A 20,686-nucleotide genomic window follows, 5' to 3' on the forward strand; every position below is an offset into this window, starting at 1 on the left:
CATACACGTAAAATAGATCCCTTTGCAAATATCTGTAGTGTTAGGGACCCAGCTTACAGTTAAGCACATGCTCTACCACTAAATCACCCCCCCCACACACACACATACTCAGTCCTTCCCTTTACATTTTTTGGGGGAGGGGGGTTGAGACAGGGTTTCTTCATGTAGCCCTGGCTGTCCTGGCACTCCCTCTGTGGACCAGGCTAGCTTTGAACTAGAGATCCACCCACCTCTGCCTCTGAAGTGCTGGGAATAAATGCATACACCACCACCACCCACCACCACCACCACCACCACCACCAGGCATGATAGTATTCTTTTGTAATGTATAATTTCACTGTAGTTTTATTATAGTTAGCCCGCTACCTCCCTCCTTGCTCTCCCTCCTTCTCTCTCTCTTCCTCTGTGTGTGTGTGTGTGTGTGTGTGAGAGAGAGAGAGAGAGAGAGAGAGAGAAATTGAAATTTTCAGGAGTTAGTCCTCTCCACGTGAATGCAGGGGTCAAATGTAGGTCACCAGGCTTGGCAGCAGTTGTCTTTATGCAGCCAGGCAGCCACCTCTCTCTAGATCAGTCCTTCTTCCCTCTGTTTACCCCACTCAGTAATCTTAATCCTGTACCTGCTAACTATTCAGCCATCTCCTATTCCGAGATGCTACTAAGATCTCTACCTCAGACTCCAGGAAACTATTTCATCTCTTGCTTGAATAATATTGCTCAAGTCTTTGTAGGAAGGAAAATATCATCTTGTAGATCTTCAGGATGTTGCCAAAAACTCTACTGAGGGTTAGGACTAGGGGTGCACGCCTTTGATCCCAGCACTGGGGAGGCAGAGGCAGAAGGATCTGAGTTGGAGGCCAGTCTACATAATGAGTTCCAGGAGAGCCAGGACTACATAAAGACTCTGTGTCAACCCCATACCCCCAAAAGAATACTGTACGAATTGGACTTGGTGTGTTAATTTGAAAAGGAAAGAGGAGGAGGAGGAGGAGGAGGAGGAGAGGGTGGGCCTGGGAAGAGTTAGGGAGAGCAATAGGAGGTGAATATGATCAAAATACATTGTATGAAATTCTTAAAGAATTAACCAAAATATTTTTTAAGAAAGAAAGCATATTCTCACTGAAAAAATAGTGTTATTTACAGGAATCTCTGTACATTAATTGGATTTTCAGTGTATACATTATTCATTACTCAGCCACACCTATTCTTGCATGTCATACCAGCAGGATACAAACCAGATTTGAATTTGACCTGCAATTCTTTTCAGTTCTATATCAAGGTGTTAGCTTGGTTCTACTTGAATTACCTCATTATTGACTCACACAGAATATTTTAATTAGAGAAGGTTCCAGCACTTAAAACTACAGGCTAGCAGAATTTTCCTTTTACTCTCTCAGGAAAATAATTCCTTAACAGACTATCAAAGGCTAAAAGTCAGATTTCTGTGTGGAGTTGATCTTTGCCACTGGCCCTTTGTTGCTCAAATGTGCACTTATGGTCTGAATACGAAATGTCTCCCAGAGGCCCCTGTGTCTGAGCACTTGGTCCCCAGTTGCTGCTGGTGTTTTGGAAGGTCCTTAGAGTAGAGCCTCATTGGAAGAAAGGGGTCACCAAGGGCAGCCTTGAGGCTTGCTGGCCTGGCACCACTTACTGTCTGCTCCCTGATGGACAAACAATGTGACCCTTGCTTTTTCCCACCATGGTGGTATCTACCTCTTTCTAAACCGTGAACCCCGCCCCCCTCAAAAAACAAACAAACAAACACTTTTTCTCAATTAAGTTGCCTCTTCTCGGGTATTTGATCACAGCAACAACAACAAAAACACCCAATACACTATTCAAAACCTGTCCTTGTGCTAAGGATGTAGGTCAGTGGGGAGAGTGCAGGCCTAACACACCAGAAGCCTCAGGCTGATGATCTCCAGCACTGCCTAAAATTGGGTGGTGACGGAACGGGAGCCTGTCATGCAAGCCTTGCCATACCATCCGTGGAAGCCGGAGGAGCAAGACTGAGATCTCGTGCTACGCCTCAGCTGGCTAGAGAAGTAGACAAGTTATCCCTCTGACCTCCTCATATAAGCCATTCATCACATCCTACCCAAATCTCTCCTTCCCTCTCTCTCTCTCACACTAAATAAACAGACATAAAATGACATTTTAGACCCACAGTTTCGTTTTTTAAATAGAGCTGTAGATGTAGCCTAGGCTATCTCTGAGCTGATTATGTCGCCAAGGATGACCTTGAACTCCTGATTCTCCCACTTCTAGATCCCAAATGGTGGTATCATAGGTATGCACCACCACCTGGTTTTATGTGATGCTGAGGATAAAACTTAGGGCTTTGGGAGTGCCAGACAAGCACTCTATCACAACCCCAGCTCCTGTTTCAATTTTTAAAAAAGTTCTTAAGCTAGGTGTGGTGCTGTATACCTTTAATTCCAGCATAGGTGGATCTCTGTGAGTTCAAGGGAAGCCTGGTTTACATAAGAAGACCCTGTTTCAAAAAATTCTTGAATTGCAATTATTTATTTATTTAAGTGTGTGTGTGTGTGTGTGTGTGTGTGTGTGTGTGTGTGTGTGTACAGATGAATTCATATGGAACCCACATCAAAAGCTATGCAGTACAGCACATACATGTAATCCCAGTGATGGGGAAATGGAGACCGATGTATTTCTGGGTCTGGACAGCATAGCCTACTAAGTGAACTCCAGGTCTCAGTAAGGGATCTTGTTTCAAACACACAAAAGCAAAATGGACAGCTCTTGAGAATGACACCTAAGGTAAACCTCTGGCCTCCATATGCACATGCACACACACACACACACACACACACACACACACACACACACACACACAAACTTATAAGTATAAAAGCAACAAGAATATTGACATTGATAATATCCACTGATCTTGCCAGGCTGTGGTGGCACACACCTTTAATCGCAACCCTTGGGAGGCAGAGGCAGGTGGATCTCTGTGAGTTTGAGGCCAACCTGGTCTCCAGATCGAGTTCCATGACAGCCAGGACTGTTACACCGAGAAACTCTGTCTTGAAACCACCCTCCCAAAAGGAATCTGCTGGTCTTACATTTCCCTAGCTTTATTTACATCAATTATGTGCACGTACATGCACACGTGCAATGTTATATTTCACTTTTCCATTTTATTGCTTCTATTTTATATTGATTTTGTATCTAATTCATGGATCTACCACCGGTCAAGATTCTGAGGTGCGCATCCTCTTGCCCGCCATGAGTTCCATGTAGGTGGGATCTGAACAGTTTGAGCAGCAGAAATAATCTTCTTGTTAAGGGATCAGCAGAAGCAGGAGGGGACAGCAGAGGATAAGGGGCGAAAACGGGATCCCAATACGCCATGCACGTGGAGAGAAGTGACATTATGAAATCCATTATTATGTATAATGTATTACCAACTAACCCTTTAGGGGCCAGGGTTTGGTTTAGTGCCTGTTGCACAAGCATGAGGACCTGAGGTGGGATTTTCAGAACCCATATAAAGTCTGGCAACCGTGGCATACTTCTGTAATGCCAGGGATAAGGAAGTAGAGAAAGAAAGATCCCTGGGTTTGCTGACATAGTGAACTACCCAAATTGGTGAGTTCCAGGTTGAGAGACAGAGATTAGATAGATAGATAGATAGATAGATAGATAGATAGATGATAGATAGATAGATAGATAGATAGATAGATAGATAGATAGATAGATAGACCTTGTTTAAAGAAAATGGCTAAGAGGCTGAAGAGATACATCAGCAGTTAAAAATGCTTATTGCTCTGCCAGACGACCAGAGTTTGAGTCCAAGCACCCACATTAGATGGCTCACAACCACTGTCACTCCAGCTCCAGCGGATGGGAAACCCTTTTCTGGCCTTCCAAGTCATTTGCATACACCCCCACACATACAAGTAAATTAATTATTTTAAAAGATGGTTGGGCAGACAAGATAGCTGCATGGGTGAAGGCACCTACCATCAAACTTGGACCAATGTGGCAGAAGACAGCCAACTCCCATAGGCTGTCCTCTGACTTCTATTACATAAGCCAACACAGAATAAACAGATAAAATGTAAAAATGTAAGGTGGAAAATGACAAAGACAACCAGTGTCAACATCTGGCCTCCACAGTCAAGCACATATATGGGCACATACACACACAATAAAACTATTTAGGGAGAAAAGAGAATTTTCCTGTTGTCTTTACTGTTGCTTTTTTTTTTTAGAACCACACTCACCTCTCTCCATTCAACCTTCCTTAACCATCCAAATCTTAATTTCTATTCTTAAGAAACTTTCGAGTGGGGAGTTGGGGAGTTGGTGGCGCACACCTTTAATCCCAGCACTCGGGAGGCAGAGACAGGCAGATCTTTCTGAGTTCGAGACCAGCCTGGTCTATAAGAAGTGAGTTCCAGGACAACCTCCAAAGCCACAGAGAAACCCTGCCTCATGCCCCCCCCAAAAAGAAACTTTCAAAAGTTTTCTGTACATGTGAGAAACATATATAGTGATGCAGGATTGCAATTAAAGTAAATAAATGCCCAGTTAGTTCATTTGAAGAAAAATATTTTCTCATGTTTTTAATTTTATTTATGTGTATTCGTGTATGTAAGTTACATCTGATGGCCAGAGAGGGTATTGGGATCCATGGAGATGTGGGTGCTGGCTACAAAACTCACGTCCTCTGGAAGAGGATAGATGAACTTACCAAAGAGAGTGAGGCAAGCCAGCAAAAAGCAAGTGCTTCTAACCGCTGAGCCTTCTCTCCAGCTCTGGAAGATATTTTTTCAAAAGCAAATTCAAATAGTAAAGCTCACCAACTCAGAATTCTCTGGAGAAACACAATCGGCATGTGTATGATGTCTTAGAGTGGCTTACAGGCTGTGGCCTGATCGTTTCAGCAATGCCTGTCACTTGATGGAAAAGCCAAGAATCTAGTAGTTCTGCAGTCCATGAGACTGGGTGTCTCCACTACTCTTCAGTCTACCTTGGAATCCCAAAGATACAAGTTTGAATACTATCGAAGAAATGCCTCAGAGACAGGATAGATGAACATACCAAAGAGAGTGAGGCAAGCCAGCAAAAAGCAAAAGCCTCCTTTTTTTGCCATGCCCTTTTCTAGGGTGGGTCTTCTTGAAGGGACCAGCTTCCGTTTTGACAGCCATAACGGCCGAACACGTGCTTCTATGACCTTGCCCTAGACACTAGAAAGTCAGATGCCTGCCTCATGACAAGGAACCAATCAGAAGTTAGCTGGTGGCGCTATGCTTTACGACCCTGGGTGTGCTTTACGGACAAGCGCACAGCAATGACATAGAGAGCATAGCAACCACCCTGGGAGGGCCTATGGGCCATAACAACCAGTTGACCAATCAACACAGGGCAAGCCCTCCAAGCCTGGAGGCACACCAATTGTGACCCTGTGCATACCCCTAGACACTCCCCTTACGCTGTCCTATAAGATCTCTTGGGAGGCCTTAGGAGCCGTCTTTTGCGAGCCATCCGCCATGGCGGGTGGGTGAAAGACCCGAGCTAACATGGGGTTAGCTCGTTAAATTACAATAAAGCCTCGTGCAGTTTGCATCAAGCTCTCGAATCCGCCTGGTGATTGGGGTGTCCGTAGTCGTGGCCTGGGGCCCCAGATACTTGAGTTTTTGGGGGTCTAACATTCTCACCTCAAGTGATCCAATCAAGGAAACCCCTCACAGGTGTGCCAAGATGCTTGGGTTTTAGTTGATTTCCGAGGTACTCAAATAGACCGCCAAGATTAGTCATCACAGACACAGTTCTAGTTGATAATGGTAACTGGAACCATTTAGCAATGGGAACTGATTCAGGCAGTGGTTTCTAGTTAGACGTGGTCATAAACCCAGTATCCCAATAACCCGGTATCCCTATGCGTGAAGGACGGAGGCAAACAGATCAGAAATTCAAGTGCAGCCTCACTCAGCTACATAGCAATTTCAAGCTCCATGACGCCATGTCTCAATACACAACATCCAAAAAAACAGTAGGCTCTATAAAAGGAAATTAGCTCCCTTCCCCCTTTCCTCAGATACTTTAGACAGAACTTTGGGTTGGTGAAAAAGAAAAGAAAGTCTTTTGCCTGTTTTTTTTTTTTTTTTTCAGGTCTTCGAGACAGGGTTTTTCTGTGTAGCCTTGGTTGCTCTAGAACTCGCTTTATAGACCACACTGGCCTCTGCTTCCCCGGTGGTGCTTCGATTAAAGGCATGAGCCACCAGAGCTGATGCTTTTTTTTTTTCCGAGACAGGGTTTCTCTGTGGCTTTGGAGGCTGACCTGGAACTAGCTGTTGTAGACCAGGCGGCTCTCGAACTCACAGAGATGCACCTGCCTCTGCCTCCCTAGTGCTGGGATTAAAGGTGTGCGCCACCAACGCCCGGCTTTGCCTGGGATTCTTGCATCAAACTTTTTACACACATTCGTTACAGACAGCTGAAACTTAGCTTAAGGAAAAGGCTTGGTGTTTTAGTCATGATTTCCCATTCTATTTGAAATTCTTTGAGGGGACCAAACAATCTAATTTGGAGGGGAATTTGTTTAGAGAGAGTGTGCTCTCGTGGACTGTAAAGCTGCTAATATGCGCCCACGCACATTAGGAGAAGTAAGCTTCAGAATGTTTCTGCTTTTCCTAGGAAGGGATGCTATTCTCCTGTATTTCTCTGAAGTGGCAAAATAGAGAAAAGGTACTCACGGAAAGGCTGTCTGAGTTAGAGGTCAAAATATTCCTTTCCTGTGCTTGTTTTGTGCTTCTTGAACTCCCTTCATAGAGGCTCTCATGTTGCCTTAAGTCCTTTTGTTTTCCGTTTCCTGAAGCTCAGCCCCTTTCTTTCTCCAGCTCAACAACTCAACATTCTTGTTTTAGCACCTCTTTTCTTCTCCTGTTGTGGTGTTAGCCACCTAAAGGAATCAATCACCTGCTGTGGGTTTCTGCAAAAACAGCAATAGCAAAGAAAGAGAAGTAAGAAAGCAAGTATTGTGCAAAGCAATGAAGGACAAGAACACCAAGCTAAGAGCTGGGTGTTGGTGGCGCTCACCTTTAATCCCAGCACTCCGGAGGCAGAGGCAGGCGGATCTCTGTGAGTTCGAGGCCAGCCTGGTCTCCAGAGTGAGTGCCAGGATAGGCTCCAAAGTTACACAGAGAAACCCTGTCTCGAAAAACCAAAATTAAATAAATAAATAAATAAACAAACAAACAAATAAAAGAACACCAAGCTACACAATCATAACATACACAGAGGGCCTAGGTCAGACTTCTACAGGCTCTCTGATTGTCACTTTAGTCTCTGAACCCCTATGAGGCCTGTTTAATTGATTCTGTGGGCAATGTTCTGGCTCCTTCAAGATGTCCCAGTAAATCTTGGGGGGGGGGATTAGGAAGTACGACTTCACTGAAGGAAGTATGTCACTTCAGGGAGGCTTTTAGGTTGCAAAAGACTTAAGCCATTCCTAGTGTGTTCTCTGCCTCCTGTTTGAGGTATGAGAGGTATGAGATTTGACCTTTCAACTGTCCCTGCTACTATGCCTTTGTGGACTCTCTGGAATTGGAAGCCCAATGGAATGTTTTATAAATGGTCTTAGTCATGATATTTTAACATAGCAATAGCAAAGTAACTAACACACAGGGTTTCAATATGTAGCCCTGGCTAGCCTGGAACTCAAGAGATCTTCCTGTCTCTGTCTCCCAAGTGGTAGGGTTAAAGGCATGAGCCACCAGGCCCAACTCCTTTAAGGAGTTAAAAGGTTAAAATTACATTTCTTTATTTGTATGTGTATGACAGTCCTTCCCCTTTGTTGGTCAAGAGCATCAAACTCATGTCCTCAGGCTTGGTCACAAATACCTTTACCTGCTGAACCATGTCACTGGCAGAGGACCTTGTTTAGCATGCAAGAGGTCCCGAGTTTCATCTCTAGCACTGAAAAAAAAAACCACTTAATTTTCCAAAAGAAGACCTCCCTTAGAGTTTCAATGAAGCAATTAAACTGATCTTTTACATTCTTTGGAGCCTGTTTTCACAGAGCAGATGGACCAGCCAAGTTCAATGGGAAAACTGAGAAGTGAGAAAATTATCTGGAAAACTATATTCTGCCAAAGGAAAACCAAAGAATTAGTGGTCCTTACCAGGATTGTGGTCTTTGTTTTATTTTATGGTGTGTCTGTGAGTGAGTGTGTGTGTGTGTGAGAGAGAGAGAGAGAGAGAGAGAGAGAGAGAGAGAGAGAGAGAGAGAGAGAGAGAGAGGGAAGGGAGGGAGAGAGGGAGGGAGGGAGGGAGGGAGGGAGGGAGTCTCACTACACAGCCTTGGCTGACCTGGAGTACCCTAGGTAGTCCAAGATGGCCTCAAATTTGCGGTGCTCTTCTTCCTCCAGGCTCCCGAGTGCTGGAACTGCAAGTGAGTGCCACATAAACTACTACGTATTATTTTAAAGGGAGCTGGTATCTGGCTAAATAACATAGTAGTCACTTGAGAACAGGAAAACCTACCTGAGCAGTGTTATTTTGAATACCTATTAAAAGGGAAGCAAGTCTGGGACTCACTGCTGTGTGTAATTATGCCCTTTGAAAGCACAGTTCATCCATGGATCTCAAAGTGCATTACCAATCTTAATTATTTTTCATAACACTGCCATGAAACCATTATTCCCTACAGACCAATGAAAAAGCGGAGACAGAAAGGTTACGAGGCACCTTCAATCATCATGAATCACTTGCTCAGTTGCTACTATTCCCAATTTGTCATCTGAATTAATGAACCATTTCCAAATGAAGGAGTGTTTTGAACTGTGCTTTAAATGAATTTTGGCTTCTTTTTTGTTTGTTGGTAGTGGTTGGAAGCAAAGGAGGCTTAATTCTTCCTGAGATGAAATGCTGTTTGAATACTTATTATTCAATAGGATGCATATGGAAATGTGTTTTAAATACTGAAGATACATGCCAGCACACATACACAAGTCTATACTGCAATAGTCTGTATGGATTTTGTTGTTTTCCATTAATTTTACATAGAAAACAAAACAAAATAACACACACACACAGACAACTGCAAGCTGTAAGGCTTGTAATGTTCTCAGATCCCTCAGCATTGAAAACATTATTTTTATCAAATATCCTACAGTTATTGGGTCATAAAGTCATTTGTCCTGTGTTCCTGTTGTGGTGGCTGTCTACACCAGAGCTTCTTAATCTTTTCCCACTTTTTTTTCCATGCAAGAAATTTTTACATAACCTTGAGAATACAGGAATATTAAACAGGTATACAAATCAAACTTTTATTGATAATAAATCATAAATGTACAAACAATATTATTTGATATACATAGAACCTTATTAAGTTTGCATACCTAGGTAGTAGTACTTATTTATTTTTATTCAAAAAGAAAACCCTTGCTGAATATCTAATACTGTAGAACATAAAGTATAGTCAACTTTTTCAGAGTTGATTAGTGTTTTGTTTTAGTTTTTTGAGATAGGGTTTCTCTGTGTAGCTTTGGAACCTATCCTGGAACTCGCTCTGGAGACCAGGCTGGCCTCGAACTCAGAGATCTGCCTGCCTCTGCCTCCTTAGTGCTGGGATTAAAGGAGTGTGCCACCAACACCCGGCCTTGATTAATGTTTTGATTTTTATAATTTTCATTGCTGATAATGCCACTTCACATAAATTCATAGCACAAAGTGTCAGAAGTATGTTTAAGGTCATTTTGGAAATGGTTAGAAATGTTTTCCTAATGTCCTTCTCTCATGCAATGAACGACTTGTTAAAAAGAGTTACTTTTATTTTTAAATTTTTGCACATGTGTGTGGAATGCACATGTTAGTTCAGATGTCCTTGGAGGCCAGAGTGTTAGACCCCCGAAAACTCAAGTATCCGGGGTCCCAGGCCACCCCAATCACCAAGCGGATTTGAGAGCTTGCTGCAAACTGCACGAGGCTTTATTGTAATTTAACGAGCTAACCCCATGTTAGCTCAGGTCTTTCACCCACCTGCCATGGTGGATGGCTCGCAAAAGACGGCTCCTAGGGCCTCCCAAGAGATCTTATAGGACAGCGTAAGGGGAGTGTCTAGGAGTGCGCACAGGCTCACGATTGGTGTGCCTCCAGGCTTGGAGGGCTTGCCCTGTGTTGATTGGTCAACTGGTTGTTATGGCCCATAGGCCCTCCCAGGGTGGTTGCTATGCTCTCTATGTCATTGCTGTGCGCTTGTCCGTAAAGCACACCCAGGGTCATAAAGCCACCAGCTAACTTCTGATTGGTTCCTTGTCACGAGGCAGGCATCTGACTTTCTAGTGTCTAGGACAAGGTCATAGAAGCACGTGTTCGGCCGTTATGGCTGCCAAAAGGGAAGCTGGTCCCTTCACATTGACTTATATGATCCCATAGGGGCTTGTTACCCAATAAGAAGCTATGGTCTATACCCCCCCACTCCAGCAATTTGCATTCGCCCTCCTTGATTCATCTTTCTTTCTTTCTTCCTTTCTTTCTTTTCATTTCTTTTCTTTTCTTTTCTTTTCTTTCTTTCTTCCTTTCTTCCTTTCTTCCTTTCTTTGGCTCAGCACTGAGAATGAAGCCCAGGGCCTTGTGTACTCTAAATCTAAGCACATGCTTTACCACAGCTATGTAAGTCTTTTTTTCTAGCTTACTTTCCAGAATTTCCAGCATGCACATAATACAGTTTGATTTAATAAGATTAAAAGGCTTACAATAGTTTCATTAAGATCAGTAGATCAGTAACTAAATTTTTTTTTAGTTTTTTTTTCTTTTTTTGGTTATGCATTGTGGTTAATGTCTTTAATCCCAGCACTTAGGAGGTATAGACAAGTGGATCTCTGTGAAGTTCCAGGCCAGCCAGGGTGACATAATGATGAGACCTTGTTTAAAAAAGAAAGATTTATTGTTATTTATGTGGGCATGTATCTGTGAGTCTCTCTCTCTCTCTGCACACGTGTGTGTGTGTGTGTGTGTGTGTGTGTGTGTGTGTGTGTGTGTGCCCCACATGTGCACAGGTGCCCAACGAGGCCGGAAGAGGGCACCATCTCCTGGCACTGGAGTTGCAAGTGGTTGTGAGAGACTTCATGTGGGTGCTAGAAACCAAACTTGGGTTTCTTGGAAGATCAACAAGCCATCTCTCCAGCCCCAAAATAGTTTTATTTAAAGATTTATTTCAAATAAAGAGGAACATATGTATGGCTTGTATAGTTCGTCCAGCCTCAGAAATGGCTGAGACTAGATGACATTTGCCAAGTGGATGAATATTCTTTTCCTTATATTTCAACATATATCACAAAATCAGCTTGAGAAAAATAACTAATTTCTTTCTCTGAAGTTCAATATACCATATTTAATCTTCATTTCTTGAATATGGCATCAGGGGAAGAGGGAAGCAGAGAAAAATGATCTTAAACAAATATCCCCAAAGATACAGTGCATATAAAGAGCCTTGGGGCTCGAGCTGCAGCTAATGGGATACTGTGTTTGCCCAACATCTGTAAGAGCATAGGTTCCCAGTCCTAGCACTTCCAAGAAGAAAGCTAAAAATAGCGTGGGAGATTCAAACTTCCATTTGCTAAGACTGGACATAGTGGGGTGCACTTGTAATGGCAACTGCTCTGGAGGCAGAGGGGGAAGAATCAGCTTAGCACAGGCAACATAGTGAGACCCTCTCTCAAAACAAATCTTCCCATTTTCCAGTCCTCCAGATTCTGAACTGTGCATGTTTCTCTCCAGCCAGAATCCTTGCCCAGTACTTTAATGCTCCCTCCTTGGAACACTTTCATCAGACCTTCCCCCACATTGTTTGGACTAGACAAACCTTTTGCCCTCCAATGCTCTAGGACAGGAAGTCTAGAACACAGCCTACTGGCACACAGTACATGTTTTATGTTTGTTTTAAAAAGTATATAGCAAATATGTCAGAGTGCCTGCAAGCAATAAATTCTGCAGGCAGATGCAGGAGGATTGAGACCTCCAGGCCAGCCAGGGCTACACAGTGAAACCCTGACCCCCTGTGATGTTTAATCTTCACGGTCTTTCTTAAGAGACACACCTCAGTGTGTTTGTAAAAGTACTTCCAAAGGGCTTATCTAAGGTGGGAAGATCTAAAAAAAAAACAAAAAAAAAAACAAAAACAAAAAAATAAAAATAAAAAATAAAAATAATAAAGCCGGGCGGTGGTGGCACACGCCTTTAATCCCAGCACTCGGGAGGCAGAGGCAGGCGGATCTCTGTGAGTTCGAGGCCAGCCTGGTCTCCAGAGAGAGTGCCAGGATAGGCCTCAAAGCTACACAGAGAAACCCTGTCTCAAAAAAAAACAAAAAAAAAAAACAAAAAAAAAAAAAACAGCATCCTGTGGACTGGCGTCTGGGTCTGGGTCTGACTAAAACCAGAAAGTAGGACATAGCAAATTGAGCATCAATATTCCCTTCTCTATGTCCCCCGTGGTGGTCCAAATAAAGCCTTCTGTAAGTTTCTTTTTGACAACAGCAAAAGAAAATTCCATTAATACAACTTCCCCAATGAAAACATTTCTTTAAAAGAAAAATCAGAATGGATTTCAGAATATATGTTAGTTTTCCACGCTCAGCTTTTAGTTTTCCCATTCCATTCTCTTACTCATGGGTTCATTCATTCGTCCACATAATGTTCATTCAACACATTATCTACGTGCAGAACAATGATTAATCCCGTGTTCAGTAATGATCTACTAATGGTCTAGGCAGTGTCCTCACCACTGGGAACACCGTGACTATAGGGAGACATGCAGCAACATCCTGACTCCAATGTTTGCCTTGCTGGTGTCATAAAACAGCTCTTTTCCCTTTTTGTTTTCTGGTGCTAGGGATGGAACTTAGTGCTTCAAACACATTAGGTAATCCTTTGTCACTGACCTCCTTACCCCTGACCCCCATTTCCAAACTCCTTTTTGTTTGTTCTGAGACACTCTCACTATGTAGCCTAGTATGGCCTCAAATTCCTGATCCTTTTGCCTGAACCTTTTGAGTGTGTCATTGATGCCAACCATCCCACCCCCACCCCACCCCACCCTCCAAATCGAAACTAGAAATTAATTCAAGTTTAATCACTTAGGTTAAGGTTTAAATTAAACCAGGCAGATTAAAGACTCCACATAACCATTTATCACTTATAATTTGATTTTGTGGCTTGATATCATATGGCCAGCCAGGTCTTGCCAGAGAGAGAGAGAGAGAGAGAGAGAGAGAGAGAGAGAGAGAGAGAGAGAGAGAGAGAGAGAGAAAGAGAAGAAAACCAAAACCCCTCAAACAGACCCAAGAGCCTGGATTTGGATGCATACATGTCAGACAGCGAGGCAGCCGATTTAGCTAATTCATGCCAAAAATTAGCTAGAAACAGCTTTACTGCCTATAAGAATAGCTTGACTGGTGATTCACCATATGATTTAGGTGAGTCATATAACCCCTATGTCTAGGGTTCCTCGGCTGTAAATTACATAGATGGCACCAATATAATGAATGAGAGACACAACACGGCATGGTATTAAGAGGCTCTTGGGTGGTCAAGATGGCTCAGTGGATAAAGGCACTTGCAGCCAAGCTTGAGCACTCGAGTTCAAGCCCTGGATCCCACACGGCGGACATAGAGAACCGACTCCCACAAGTTGTCCTCTCACCTTCACATGTGTTCTGTGCCATGCTCACCCCCACACATATGAACTAATAAACAAATAAATGTAACGTAAGTAAAGGTTCTTGCGACTTTGCCTCTACTCACCTGCCTGAATTAGGTTAAGTCACCGAACCCCACTGTGGCCTTTTCACTACTTTCAAAATTACAAACAACAGTCCACTTTGGAGGGAAGTTATGAAACAAAGTAGGGAGAGTACTTTGGAAATTAGTTTTAGGGAGGTATCATGAAATCCTGTGAGAGCACAAATTACCATGCCTAAACAGGTTTTACATATTCTTATGGTCACATGTTTGAAAACTGATTTGACTCCCCTAAATTCTTATGTGACAGTCACTACTGGCTTGCTTCTCTTCTTACAGTGCTGGAGGTTGAACCCAGGGCCTCCAACCTGCTAGGCAAAGTGCTCTACCACTGAGCTACATCCCTCCCTCCCTATACGAAGGTTAACTCAATGTCATGGTTTAAGAACATTTTTTTTATGATTTTACATAGCAACAATTTCCCCAAATCCCCATGAGCCATTACACATTTTTCTGATTTAAGCACAACACATGACCACGTAGAGCGGAAGGCAAAGAGAAAATAGATGTAAAGCATTTTGAGAGCTATGAAAATGGCCATGAATGCATTTCATCATCCTACATGCCTGATTAATCAGACACTGGTCCTCAACTGCTTCATTTTGTGTCAGACTAACCTGTAATTAGTTCCATACACTCTAATTAGAGGAATGATCCCTCAGGCTTACAGAGGGTTTATTCCTTTTAACTCTCTTTCATGAACATTTTCTCACATGGTCCTCACATTCTCACAAGGCAGGAGGAACAGGAATGGTTATACCAATCTATATTTTTTGCCATGCTCATTTCATGTAAGTGAAAAAATATTGGATTGTAACTATTGTTAGCACTTGTCTTTTCCATTCATTCTTACAGCTCATATAAAATATAACATATCTGAAAAATTTGTAACAGAAAGCTACGAAGAGTATATTCATTTTAATAATCAAATCAAATGTGGTTGAAAGAAAAAACAGGTTTTTCCAGATCTGTTAGGACATAGTCTTAATGATTAACACAAACATTTGCTAATTTTTTACCAAGAAGGCCATGATCCATTCATGTTTGAATATTCAATGAAAATAATTTTAGACTGTTTTTCCCTGTTTCAGAAGATGAATTTTAAGAAAGACAAAAGATTTCATAGGGGGTAGGATTTGGAGTCTATTGTTTTAATAGCAGATCTTTGCAAACATCAGTGGGTGCTCACACACTCTCCTCTCTCTCTCTCTCTCTCTCTCTCTCTCTCTCTCTCTCTCTCTCTCTCTCAAGGCAACTGTTACTGATCTCATGAAGCAAAGCCTAATTTCTGGCAAAATAAGTTCCAGTATTTAATGAGAAAATACATTTTTGATGCCTTCACCAAAAGGCAAAACTCTTCATGTAAGAAATCCCTAGTATCTGGTAATGTAATAAAGTTCAAGGACACAGACAGACAGACACACACATACACAAGAGAAATGAATTCACAATGAACGTTTAATTTTCAAATGTACATCAGGGACTGAAGAGATGGCTCAGTGGTTAAGAACATTGGCCGCTCTTCAAGAGGTCCCAAGTTCAATTCCCAGCACCCAGATGGTAGCTCACAACTGTCTGAACTCCAGTTCCAGGGGATCTGGCACCCTCACACAGACATATGTGCAGGCAGAACACCAATGTACATAAAAACAAATACATCCTTTAAAAAAAAGAAAGAACTGTGTATCAGTAATTTTCAATGTAAGGACACATATTTGGGGGTGGGGGTGTATAGCTCAGTGACAGGGTACTTTCCTAATATAAGTGAATCTCTAGGTTTGATCCTGGGAAATGCTAAGACTATATCTATGTAAATATATGCATTCATATTGACTGTAAAAGCTACTGAAATAATTAAGTCTTTGAAAGGCAGACATGGTGGTGCATGTATGCCTGTAATCCCTGCTGGTCAGCCTGAGGTGCAATGGACCCTGTCTCAGAGAGAAATTAGGTTTTGGAACAAGACTGCTGATTCAATACACAGTATCTGAATGAATTATATCTTAGGTTTTCCTCAGTTTAAATTCTTCTGTAGAATGAACAAAATCATGCAAATCTGATTTTCCTGGGTTCTTATTTGAAACCAGTTAAGCTTAACAAGTATGGGCCCATGCAAGAGACTTCCTGTGCTGTTGTCATTAATTATGAACCATTATATTGTCTTGGAAATCTCATACAAACTAAGACTTCAAATACTAAATAAACGGCCATCTAGCTTTATACCCACCAAGATTATTACTTTAGTTACTATATAGACCTATGTGATCAATCGACACAACCCTTTCATCTACAGAAGACTGAGGCCTCTATCTGCTTTCTTTTGTGCCACACTTGAGAAACATTTCAGAACTGGAAAGCAATCAAACTGTTAATTATTATGAATTAGAAAGGCCAACTCCTTCCAACTCTGAAATCCTTTTCCTTCCAAATTAACGGCTCCCATTTCACTGAAGTGTTGGCTGTGTGGAAGCGCAGATCCGTTCTGCACAAGCTCATCCGGTTGTTGTCACCCACCCGCATGTCCAGCTGAGCTTTCAAATCCTTAACTCTTTCATTGCTTCATCAAAGGGTAGCTTTTATAAATTGTGCCTAGTATGCATGTGGAAGTCAGAGGAAAACAAGCAGAAGTTGTTTCTTCTGTCCTATGGGTTCGGAGGATCACCCAAGCCATCGATGGTTGGTGACTTTTCTCTGTTCAACCAGCTTGTAAGATCATTTATGGGCAATAAACAATTTGGGATTACTCTGAATCCAGCAGTTACAATGTTATCATTATGAAGTTGGAATATATACTGTATGCAGAACATTTTTTGAAAGGGAGCTGGGCACAGTGGTTCATGCCTACAGTCTCAGCACTGAAGAGGCCAAGGCAAAAGGACTGCTGAGTTTAAAGCCACCTGTGACTAGGGATTAAGACCCTACCTCAAAGCCGGATCTGTTGGCAAAGTCTTTTGTTTGTTTTTTGATGACAACGATTTTTGACAGTGATAATATTGTCAAAGATTAACCAGTGCCTACACAGATGGGCTGAAATACCTTTCTCTTTTTGAAAGCAGGGTCTCATGTATCCTCAGTTGGCCTTGAACTCGTCTTTCCCTTCTATATGATGAGTTTACAGGCAGCATGTGCCATCACACCTGGCTGGAATGTAATTCTTCGTTTAAGAACCTGTATTGAGGATTAGAAGGGACTGGACACTAGCCACTTGAAATAGCGACTTGGAAATTTCCATCTAGGGAGCTGTATCAGACCAAATTGCTGTCACATTCTGAAACTGGCCAGTATGTAGCCTAGCTCATAAAAATCCTGTTGCTGCCTGCCTAGATGGCACAGTGGTTCTTGAACTCTTTATTACTTGCATGTTGGACCTTTGGTTTTACAGGTGACTATATGATCTTTGAACACAAACAAGCTACTCTGTGAGGAGAGTGGTGCTATTTATATTTACAATTGTTAACTATATTTATAATTGTTTTCTGGTGCTGGGGATTAAATCTAGCTTCTCATGTATGCTAAGCAGGTGCTATGCCACTGAGCTACACTTCTGGCCCTATTTTAATCTATTTTTAAAAATATTCATTACACTTTTTTGGTTTTTGGAGACAGTTTGCATCTGTGACACTCTGGCTGTCTTGAAACTCACACACGCATCACAGAATTTTGTGTGCATTGATGTTTAGCCTACATGTATGTCTTTGTGAGGGAGTCCGATCCCTGGAACCTGAGTTACAGACAGTTGTGAGCTGCCATGTGGGGGCTGGGAATTGAACCTGGGTCTTCTGGAAGAGCAGCCAATGCTCTTAACCGCTGAGCCATTTCTCCAGCCCCTATCATCATTTTAATTATGTGTACAATGTATCTCGAAGAGGGTTATGTGTCCGTGTTGCATGTGGTTCAGTGGGTAAGGGTATCTACTGCTAAACCTGCTGATCTGAGTTCAATCTACCTTGGTAGAATTTAGCATGCACAAAGCCCTGGGTTTGATCCTCAATGCTACACATATTAGGCAATCCCAGCACTAGGGAGGTAGGGGAAAGAGGATCAGAAGTTCAAGGTTACTCATCTATACTGAGTTTAAGGCCAGTAACCTGGGTTGATACAAAAAATCCTGTCTCAACAAAAGAAAATCAAATCCAAAGAAGATATCATTTTAAAGAATAGTGCTTTATTGATAAGTCTTATTCACAGAAAAATAAGCTTTAATCTACAACAAAGGACAGATTATAGCGCAGAAAGCAATTTTCATAGATCTCCATACTGAAAGGTATCCACTAAATGAAAAAAAGCCATAAAATTATATTCACAAATATAGTATTCTGTCTCAAAACTCTTAACATAAGTATTCACAAAACTAACACAAAGATAAAAGAATGGGTCATTCTGTCAGGTGAAGCATAATAAAAAAAAAATCCAAAACCAGAAACTACATTAAAGCCATTATTAACATCAAATTTAAAATGCAAGCTTGTTGGTATTGATAGAGTGATAAAATAAACTTACACAGTAATCTTAAATGCTACATGATACATAAGCACACAGTAAATGCCAAACATCTACAAACCTGAGCCTCCAAATGAGAACTCTACCACTCAAGCATTAACGGCATATTACTTAATTTGAAAGTATTAGGGGTTGTCCTACTGTAACAGTTATAAAGTATCATTTACTGTGTAGTGAAAATTCGAGTATAATGGAATGAACTGCTGAAAAATAAACATCGGAGACTTCCCAGGACAGGTAGCCGGTGTGGTAAGGGGTTTTCCAACTTCAAAGCACGTGCCAGTAAAGGGTCTATCGCAATGATAAAATGAGGGTGGTGTGCTGTGAATAAGCTACTCTCCGAGGTCATTTCTAGCTGATAGTCTGGAACTTTTCTAAGAAGCATCCAGAGAAACAAGTAACAGTGACAAAAAGTAAATATACCAGTTTTGTTTAAGCTTTAAAGATTATTTTTATTTGCTGGGCGTTGGTGGCGTACGCCTTTAATTCCAGGGAGGCAGAGGGAGGCAGATCTCTGTGAGTTCGAGGCCAGCCTGGTCTACAAGAGCTAGTTCCAGGACAGTCTCCAAAGCCACAGAGAAACCCTGTCTCGAAAAACCAAAAAAAAAAAGGATTATTTTTATTTTATGTGTAATGTGTGTATGTTTATATATATGCACATGCATGTAGGTGCCCATGGAGGCCAAAAGAGGGCACTAGATAGACTGAAGCTGGAGCTAATATGCAGTTGTAAGCCACCCCGTTGGGTGCTGGGAACTGAACTTTGGTCCTCTGCAGAAGCAGCAAGTACTCTTAGTGGCTGAGTTATCTTTCCAGGCGGTCTATTAAGCTTTAGTCCAAGTCCTCTATCAAGGAGAACCCATGGAAGGCCTACGAGTTTTTAGGATGAATCTGGGCTGTAGTGGCATGCACCTTTAATCCCAGCACTCCAGAGGCAGAGGCAGAGGCAGAGGCAGAGGCAGGCTGATGTTTGAGTACAGCCTGGGCTACATAGAGAAACTCTGTCCTGGAAAAAAAAAAAGTTTTAGGTTGAGAGTTAACATTTAAAACAATTAAGGTGTGTTCTCCTTGAGTTGAATTCCATCACCTTGGATAAAATGGTTAAGGTAATAGTCTTATTATACAGATAGCTACTTTTTGTTTTTTTTCTTTTGTGTGTGTGTCCGAGTATAGGTGGATGCCTATCATGATGCACATTAGAGGGCAGATAACCCAAAGGACAACCTTCCTACCTTAACAGGGTCTCTTGGCTAATGCCTAAGCCAAGTTAGCTTCTGGCCCGTCTCCTATCTGCTTCCTGTTTCATGGAGGCATTCCCGGATTACAGATGCTTGGGGCTAGTGCACCCAGCTTTTATGTGGGTTCTGGAGATATGACCTCAGATTGTGAAGCCTATATGGCTACCTTTTTAAAAAGAGATTTGACTAAAATGTCGTCAAGTATTTCTCCATTTTCTTATTCCTCTAACAGCAACAACCTGCAATCTATTTCATCTCTCCTCTTCTCTTACTCAGTACCTGGGCAGTCACAAGTAAAACGATTTAGGTCTAATGGGAACAATAAATGCAGCTAATGCTGGGATGGTAGTTTCCATTCAGAGAGCTCAAGATAATAGATTTTATCTACTAAAACAGAAAAGAATACACATTTTAAACAACAAAACAAATGTCATAACAACATAGCCAAATCACATTATATTCACTTACTACACTCACCTCACCTCTACCCCTAACCAAAGGAAGAGGCAAAAATCTAGAAGGAAAGGGAATACTAAGCCATTAATCAAATAAACTGTGTTTACTTAATGCCAAACACAAAAATTTTGATTAGCACAGTAAATTACAAATAAAATTAACTATTTATTACAGAAGAACTTCAAATTTCACATGACAATTAATAAGTAGTAAAATACATGGCTACTTCAAAATCCTAGAGTGAACTTTATACAGAACAGAACATCAATACACAGATGCTGAGAACTGTCTGGGGTGGGTGATTTGGATCTGGTTATATTTTGACCTTCCAAGTGACCAATTTTTTACACAGCTATATGGAAAGAATCCAGTGAGGGTTTTTTTTTTTTTTTTGGTTTTGTTTTTTTTATTTTAGTGTGAGCTCAGTCCAACTCTGGTAAGTCTCCAACAACTTGATTAGAGTTGGAATGCTGTGATTTTAAGAACCCGAAGCAACAGCATTTTCTAAACAATTCTTAAAATAAACTTGTTAGCCACATCAGCTTCATGAATTCAATTTCGCAACTCATGAAGACAAAAAAAAAAAAAAAAAGAGGTCTTGCTTAACTCTCAGCACACAAGTTTTAAAAGGAGAGTTTTAATGAACTGAGGCTCCCAGAACAAGAAAAGCCTTATTCAAAAACAATTCAGTCCTTGAATCCTTGGCTAACAGCTAGATTAAA

Source organism: Cricetulus griseus, chromosome X (genome assembly GCF_003668045.3).
Source record: "Cricetulus griseus strain 17A/GY chromosome X, alternate assembly CriGri-PICRH-1.0, whole genome shotgun sequence".
NCBI classification, from domain to species: Eukaryota; Metazoa; Chordata; class Mammalia; order Rodentia; family Cricetidae; genus Cricetulus; species Cricetulus griseus.